The sequence below is a fragment of the Zalophus californianus genome, chromosome 8, assembly GCF_009762305.2.
Source record: "Zalophus californianus isolate mZalCal1 chromosome 8, mZalCal1.pri.v2, whole genome shotgun sequence".
Classification (NCBI taxonomy): domain Eukaryota; kingdom Metazoa; phylum Chordata; class Mammalia; order Carnivora; family Otariidae; genus Zalophus; species Zalophus californianus.
This window is the reverse complement of record NC_045602.1, coordinates 57,326,807-57,335,147: the sequence shown is the minus strand read 5'-3', so window position 1 is coordinate 57,335,147 and position 8,341 is coordinate 57,326,807.

Here is an 8,341-nt window from a genome sequence, read left to right as displayed (position 1 = left end):
CCTGTCTGTAGCTTTAAATCTCTCGGCCATATGACCAACTACCCTATCTCCATCTCCAGCCCTGACTTCTAAACTTCAGCTCCACGTTTCCAAATGACTGAGCGACAGCACTACCTGGACACCTCCTTTCACTTCTTGTCCCAAACCAACCTTGCTGTTCTTCCCGAGTCAGCTTCCCCTGCACCTGTCTTATTTCCATCAATGTGATGGCAGTGTATATAAGCCAAGCAGCGTTCCTCTCTACACTGGCCCCTTCCAGGAGCCTCAAAATGCCTGCCAAAGGCCCCAATTTAGGCACTTCTTTACAAAAGTTGTCCTGTTATGACCTCAAAGGCAAACAAATGGAGCCCAGTCACCAGGGCATCCGAGGTAGTGGCCAATCTAGACCCCCTAAGTTGCTTGGAGTGAAAGTGCTGACCAGCCAGAACACCCTCTATTACATGGTGGCCAAACTATCCGACCATTTCTCTGCTCTGGAGACGCAGACAGGGGGAGCTGATATGGGCAGGAGAGTAAAAGTGGAGATGGAGATAGATAGCAGAGTTACCATAAATGAGGACCCATGAATTTAAATTAGGGCATCAGGGGCGCCTGGGTGGCTCAGTCGGTTAAGCGTCTGACTCTTGGTTTCAGCTCAGGTTCTGATCTTAGGGTCTTGGGATCGAGCCCCACATCAGGCTCTGCCATGAGTGTGGAGCCTGCTTAAGATTCTCTCTCTCTCCCTCTCCCTCTGCCCCCGCCTAAAAATATTTTTTTTTAAATAATAAATTAGGTCATCAGGAACTGTGTGGATATTATTGTCTCCTATAGCAGGCGAGCTTTCCAGACAGCTGGGGGGTAGAGAAGAAAGTTTAGCTGTCTGCTCTGCCCTCTCTCCTTCCTCTCTTCCTACCGTCTTTTTTTCTTTTCCTTTCTCCTTCTCTTTCCCTTCCTCCCTCCCTTCTCCCTCCCTTCTTTTTTCTGGCCTACCCAGCATCTGAATAACCTCCCAGTTTGAGGGGAACCCCCCATTGCCTGAGCCCTGGCCGAAGACAGGGCACAGGATCCTCGGCGGAAGCTGAGAGAGCCAGGCACTTTCTGCCCCATGCCCTGGAAGCTGGGATTTGGGCCCCTGGAGATCCTGCTACTGAATCCGATGCTCAGGATTCGTCGAGAGACCACTGCAGCAGTGTCCAATGTCAGCCGCGGCAGCTTTCAGAGGATGCAGCGGCCTGGGTGCCCACAGAGTGTGCAAGCCAAGCCATCCCAGTGGTAGAAAAACTGCAAAGCTCTGGGAACAGTGAAGGGGTACAAGGGACCTACCCCTTCTTTAGTGAGCTAGGCATCTATTGCTGCGAAACCAAGGACTCCAGGACATGGCGGGTTAAAGGAACAAATACTTGCACCACAGCTTCCCTGGTTCGGGACCCCAGGTGCTGCTCAGCTGAGTCCCCCATCAGGCTGCATGGGGTGGAGGGGTTCATGGGGCTGCCGTCTCACAGGGGGTCAGGTCTTGGGGGACATCTCCTGCTAAGCTCACTCCCATGGTGGCCGGCAGGATTCACTGCCTCACAGGCTGTTAGACTGAGGGTGTCCGCTCCTCTTCAGCTTTTGGCCTGAGGCCTCAGGGTCACGGGGAGCTCTTCTCCATGGGGCAGGTCCCAGCAGTCAGCTTCCATCTGAGCCAGCGAGGGAGACAGAATGTCCAAGAGGGAAGCCACAGAAGTGACACCGCTTCATCTCTGCCACACGCAATTTGCTAGAAGCCCAACACTAGATCTGTCTCAAGGGAAAGGGCTTATGCGATGGTCTGAATTGTAGGAGGGAAGGTGGGATGCACGAAATTCTGTCTCAGCGGCTGCAAACCACAGATTCATTGATTGTTAACATTTTGCCACATTTGCCCCTCCTCCCCTAGATGTAGCCATAGCTACAGATTCGGATATACAGTTAACCTTTGAACAAGGTAGGGCTGAGGGACGCCAACCCACCCCTCCGCCGGAGTCAAAAATCCATGTATAACTTTTTTTTCTTAAGATTTTAAGTCATCTCACGCAACATGGGGCTCAAACTTATAACCCCGAGAGCAAGAGTTGCATGTCCCACTGACTGAGCAGGCCAGGTGCCCCTCCATGTATAACTTTGACTCTTCCAAAACTTAATTAATAGCTGACTGTTGATTGGGAAGCCTTGAAGATAATATAAACAGTTGATTAACACATATTTTGTATATGTGTTATATACGGTATTCTTATAATGAAGTAAGCGAAAGAAAAGAAAATTGAAAGGAAGAGAAAATACATTTACAGTACTGTACTGAAAAAATTATAAACAGATGCACTCAGTTCAAACCTGCTGTTCAAAGGTCAACTGTAGATATGGATACATCTCTGTATATACACATGTACGCATATACCCTCATATACATGTATACGCATACACACATATACACATACACACGTTTGATTAAACAATCAAAAATAAGTTACAGGTGTGAAGACATTTCACGTCTAATTACTTCAGCATGCATCTCCTGAGAATAAGGGCATTTTCCTACATAACCACAGCGTTGTTGCACTATTTAACAATAGGGCTGTAATATCATCTATTATAATATCATCTATTATACACTCACCTCTCCCCAACTTTCCCTGAAGTATTTTTATAGCTCTTTATTTTTTTTTCTGCCCCAGTATCCAGTCAAGGTCTCAATGTTGTTTTTGATTGTTTGATCTATTTGATCCCTTTTCATCTAAAACAGTTCTCCCCAATACCATCTCTTTCTGGTTTTTCATACTGTTGACATTTTTTGGAGAGTCTAGGCCAATTGCTTTATAGAAGGCCCCATATTGTGGAGATGATTATCTCCTGATGGAGGTGTTTAACTGCTCCCCATATCCACTTGTAAGCAGGAAGCTAGGTTAAACTATTTTGGAAAGAATACTTAGGAGCCACGTGTCTGGTAGAGCCTCTATTAGTGATGTTCGGGAACTGCTCGATTTCTCCTTTAATAAACGCCTAACTTCCCTCTTGTCATTCGTTCTCTGTGGGGGGATAATGGGAGTCTGTGTGAATATCTTGTTCCCCAACAACCTTCTTCCCAGCAGGTTAGCATCCGGGAGTAATCCTGGACTTGCTTAATGATTATATTTGAGGTGGCAAATGCTGATTGTCTAACTGTCATTCCTTCTATATTTGTCACTCTGCAAAGACAAACTTTTCTTTTTCTCCCTCTTTTTTTATGTTCTGTTTCTTTGCTTTAGAATTATGACGAATTCATGCTTTTAAAAATTATTATATTATCAATTGGCATTATTCTTTTGATGTGCAAATTGTCTCAAATTCGGCCAGTGAGAAACTCTTTCAAGCGGACTCCTCTATCCTTTTTTTTTTTTTTAAAGCTTTACTGGCATATAATTCACTTTCTATACAGTTCACTCATTTAGAAAATACTGTTCCATGGTTTTTAGTTTATGCACAGAGTTGTGCAACTACCAGCAAAGCCCATTTTAGAACATTTCATCACCTCCTGCAAAAAACCCATTACCCATTTAGTGGTCCCTTTCCATTCCCCCAGCTCCCTCAGGCCTAGGCAACTATTCATCCACCCTCTGTTCTTACATATTTGCCTGTTCTGGACATGTCATATAAATGCAGTCACATAGTCTGTGGTCTTTCACGAATGGCTTCTTTCACTTAGCATTATGTTTTCAAGGTTCATCCATGTTGTGCTGGCTCACGTCAGTACCTCATTCCTTTCTAATGCCAGATAACATTCCTTTTTATGGATACACCACGTTTGGTTTATCTTTCCATTAGTTGATGGGCATTGGAGCTGTTTCCACTTTCTGGCTATTATAAACCATGCTGCCATGAACACTCATATACGGGTATGTGTGTGAACATGTGTTTTAATCTCTCTTAGGATATACCTAGGAGTAGAATTGTGGGTCATATGGTAAGCCTTTGTTTAACCTTTTGAGGAGCTGCCAGACTTTTCCAAAGTGGCTGCAGCATATTACCTTCCTAGTAGCAATGTATGAGGGCTCTGGTTTCTCCATATCCTAACCAACATTTGTTATTACCTGTCATTTTGATTATAGCCATCCTAGTGGATGTGAAATGATAATCTCATTGGTTTTTTTTTTTAAGATTTTATTTATTTATTTGACAGGGAGAGAGCACAAACAGGGGGAGCAGCCGGCAAAGGGATGGGGAGAGTCACGCTCCCTGCTGAGCAAGGAGCCCCATGCGGGGCTCAATCCCAGGACCCTGGGATCCTGACCTGAGCCGAAGGCAGACGCTTAACAGACTGAGCCACCCAGGCGCCCCTCATTGTGGTTTTGATTTGTATTTCTCTCAGGCTAATGATATTGAGTCCATTTTTTCCCTGGTACCTTTGGTTCCTTCCCAAAATTCATGTCTTATTTTATTTCCAAAAAATTTCCTTATATAATAGCTTTGTTTTATTGGTATGTTTTTCTTCTTTGGGGACTCTGGTGATATATACATTGGCTCTTTATCTTCTGTGTCTCTCACTTTTTCTTGATATTTTTACTTCCTTTCCAAATTTACTTTTGGTTCTCTTGATCGTCTTTAAATTTTTTTCCAAAAAGAATTTTTTTCCTCAATGGCCTTTACATCTAACCGATTTTCCCTTAGACACCATATAATTTAGTTTTCATATCTCCAGACTATTTTTTCCTTGCCTGAATTCAGTTGATCCTCATTTTGTTGCTTTCTACTTTGAGCTTTTAAATATCTGACTTTTTATATTCTTTATAGCTGCTGTTGCTTGCCAAATGATATTTAATCCATGTTGAGAGAGCTGTGATGCAGCTTTCCACTGCTTTTTGGTTGTATTTTCATTAGCTCAAAAGGTATATTATTTTGTTCTGCAGTTTTTATACGGATGTCGGTTGCCGTTTTCTGTTTATTCCAAAAAGTTTTGGATCCTCCTGCACCAGAAATAACAGGTGTTTCTACTGAGGGGAGATGACAGTGTAGCAGGCCTAATTAAGAGGTCAAGGTTACAGCAGGAGCTCAGAAGGAAGCAAAGAAGGATGATTTCTTAGGAAGGAAACCTCTGGGGGAAAACGGAAATGGGAGATGAATGTGAGCATTTAAAACAAAGTACTGGTAGAAATATGACATGCTTTTTAAAAAAATTTTTATTTATTTATTTGACAGAGAGACACAGGGAGAGAGGGAACACAGGGGAGGGAGTGGGAAAAGGAGAAGCAGGCTTCCCGCAGAGCAGGGAGCCCGATGTAGGACTCAATCCGAGGACCCTGGGATCATGACCTGAGCTGAAGGCAGACGCTCAACCGATGGCAGACGCTCAACTGACTGAGCCACCCAGGTGCCCTGAAATATGACATGCTTAATGGAAAAAATAAGGGCAGATACAACGAAATCTTTGCAGGTAAAAAACAATCATTAGCTCCGGGCTGCCTAGGTGGCTCAGTGGGTTAAGCGTCTGCCTTCGGCTCAGGTCATGGTCCCAGGGTCCTGGGATTGAGCCCTGCATCGGGCTCCTTGCTCAGCCGGGAGTCAGCTTCTCCCTCTCCTTTACCCTCTACCCCTCCCCCACCCTGCTTATGCTAGCTCGCTTGTTCGTGCTCTCTCTCTTCTCAAATAAATGAATAAAATCTTTAAAAAAAAATCATTAACCCCAGGAAAAACAAAAAGCTGTAAGTGAAAGGAAACATACCATTGTATAGAACTCATCAGTAAACAATATTTACCAGGTCATAATGGTATAAAAACTGTCTACTGACTTAAGTTATGAAAATTGTGATATAGCAAATATAAGGTGGATGAGAGAAAATAAGAAAGGAGCCAAAATAGGGCTAAGTTCTCATCTAACACAACAAAAAGTCAGCAGATCAGGTCTCATATTCATAAATTAAAAAATAATGTACATTACTTAAAAATATGGAAATAACAGAAGAGAAAGTTAAAGATTTGAAAATGAAAGCCTCTAATAAAGGAGATTAAGGGGTTGAATGGGTAGTAGACTCCTTTGTCATATGAGTCTTATAGTACTACATGATTTGAAAAAAAGGAATAAGTGTATGTATTTAATAACATAAAAAATGTAATTAAAAACGATAGTTGAAGTGCCAGGTGGCAGACAGCGCTCTGAGAATTTGTATATTGTCCTTCTGGGTGAAGTGCACACTCTGAGCCAAGGGCCACTCCCGTCTCCTCCACAGGAGGCAGATGTCGGAACCGGCTAGTGAAAGTAGGTGTGGCACCTCTCAAATTATACCTAATGATTGTCCTCCAAAATGTATGCTTCCCTTTCCTCACATCAGTTGGTTTGGATACTTATGTGCAGTACTCACAGCAGAGCCTCTAACAGTTCCAATTGACTGGAAACTGAGATTGATATGATCCTCTCATGCTGCTGGAGGCTACCATGTTGGCTGGTGACTGGTCCTGACCAGCAATGGGATCGACTGGAGGGAATGGCAGGGTGAGTATGACTGGAGCCCAGGAGGTCTCCTAGGGCACCTCATCACTACCACGCCAGAGACACAAGTTAACGGAAAGGTACTACACCACATGTAAGCCGTCCCACCAAAGCAGACGCCTCGAGCATGAAGATTTGGTTCACCCCAGTGGGTAAAGAATTCTGGCCAGCTTGAAAATAAGGGGAACCTGGAATGGGTAGTGGAGAAGGGAAATCATAAATGCCAGTAAAGCTTCATGACCAGTTGCAAAAATGAGGATTGTAGCCTCTCCTGGTGTTTCTTTTCTTGCTGTGTCACGTATAAGTGTAGATCTTTAGCTATGGTCCTTTCCTATCATCTCCCTTCATTTTGTATTTAAAGAATATGGGTGATGGTTACTTTTTTTTAATATTTTATTTATTTGTTTGACAGAGAGAGAGAGAGAGCACAAGCAGGGGGAGAAGCAGAGGGAGAGGGAGAAGCAGGCTCCCCGCTGGGCTGGGAGCCCAATGTGGGGCTCGATCCCAGAACCCCGGGATCATGACCTGAGCTAAAGGCAGTCGCTTAACTGACTGAGTCACCCAGGTGCCCCCGGTGATGGTTACTTCTAATTGTAGTCTACATACTACAACACTGAGATGGGATGATGATGAAAATTGGGGGAAGAATGGACCATCACATACAGATGTGGACCTGAGGGCAGAGAGCCTAGCCATGCTACTCCAACACTGTTGTTAGGGTACTTGTGCGAACTTTGCCACCATGAATTGTTTTTCAATTCTTGTGATATTATTCGCTCAAGATTCAGTTTTGGGCGGGACCACTGACTTGTTCTACTCCAGGTCATGTGCCCATGTTCCCGCTACCAGTAGGCAAGGAGGGTTCTGGTTTCTAGTGCAGCTTCTACTAGACCCATTGGCTTCTAGTGTGGGAGAAAAGGCCCAGACTCCTTCCAAGACTGAGAGTAGGGGAGGCTCCTGCAAATTAGGAGGATATTCAGATGCTGGGTAGCCAACAGGATCTCCATGATAGTGTATGCTTTAGTCTGTCCAACGCAACCATCTCTCCTATGACAACAAAAAATGCACTCATCCCCGCCTCAAAAGAGGACAGCTCCGTCTCATGAATTATTTTATCTGCCCCCAAGCCCACGTCTTTAGGTGATGGTCCATTTTTCCCCTAACTTTCAGGGGATTTCAGGCAGTTCCTCAAAGGAAAGATTACTTGTCAGGCAGAAACAAAAGATGCTCAACAGAAAATTACAGAATGTCGCAGCTGAAAAGAACCTTGGGAGTCATCCATCCTAACCCCGTATTGATGAGGAAACCACACGGAGCAGAAAGTGATAAAGGCCATGGAAAAGGTACACACCAAGCACTGCAGAGTTCCAAGCAGGCGTAGTGCAGGTCTGGTTGAGATAAGGGTGGGCTTGCTGAAGGTGCGGGGGATTTAACCTGGGACCTGACACGCAGCGGTGGACTATACTGGTCTTTTGCTAAACTCAGAATTACTTTTCTGCTCATAGTCTGTTTATCTCAAATTCTACCACCCATAACTTCCTTGGCTTTTTGAGACCTTATTTATTTGGCCTTGGTTTTTTTTTTTTTTTTTCCTTTCAAGTTCCCTTCATTTTGATTTGGTGTCCTGATTCCCCATTTGACCTGGTTGCCTATTTGGACTTGGCCCGGTTCTCTGTCCAGCTGGGTGTCTTACCTGGAAAAGACCCAAGTCTCAGCCCCTGGGGTTAGGTGACTCTCCCAGAGGTCTTTGGGGTATTCAGAGAAGACCAAGGGTAACATATGCAAATGCCTTCTGATATCAGGCAGGTAACAAATGTGTGAAGAGGCTGGCTGTTAATTAACACACAAGTGGTGCTCATGGGACTTAATTTTTATTAAAAGACA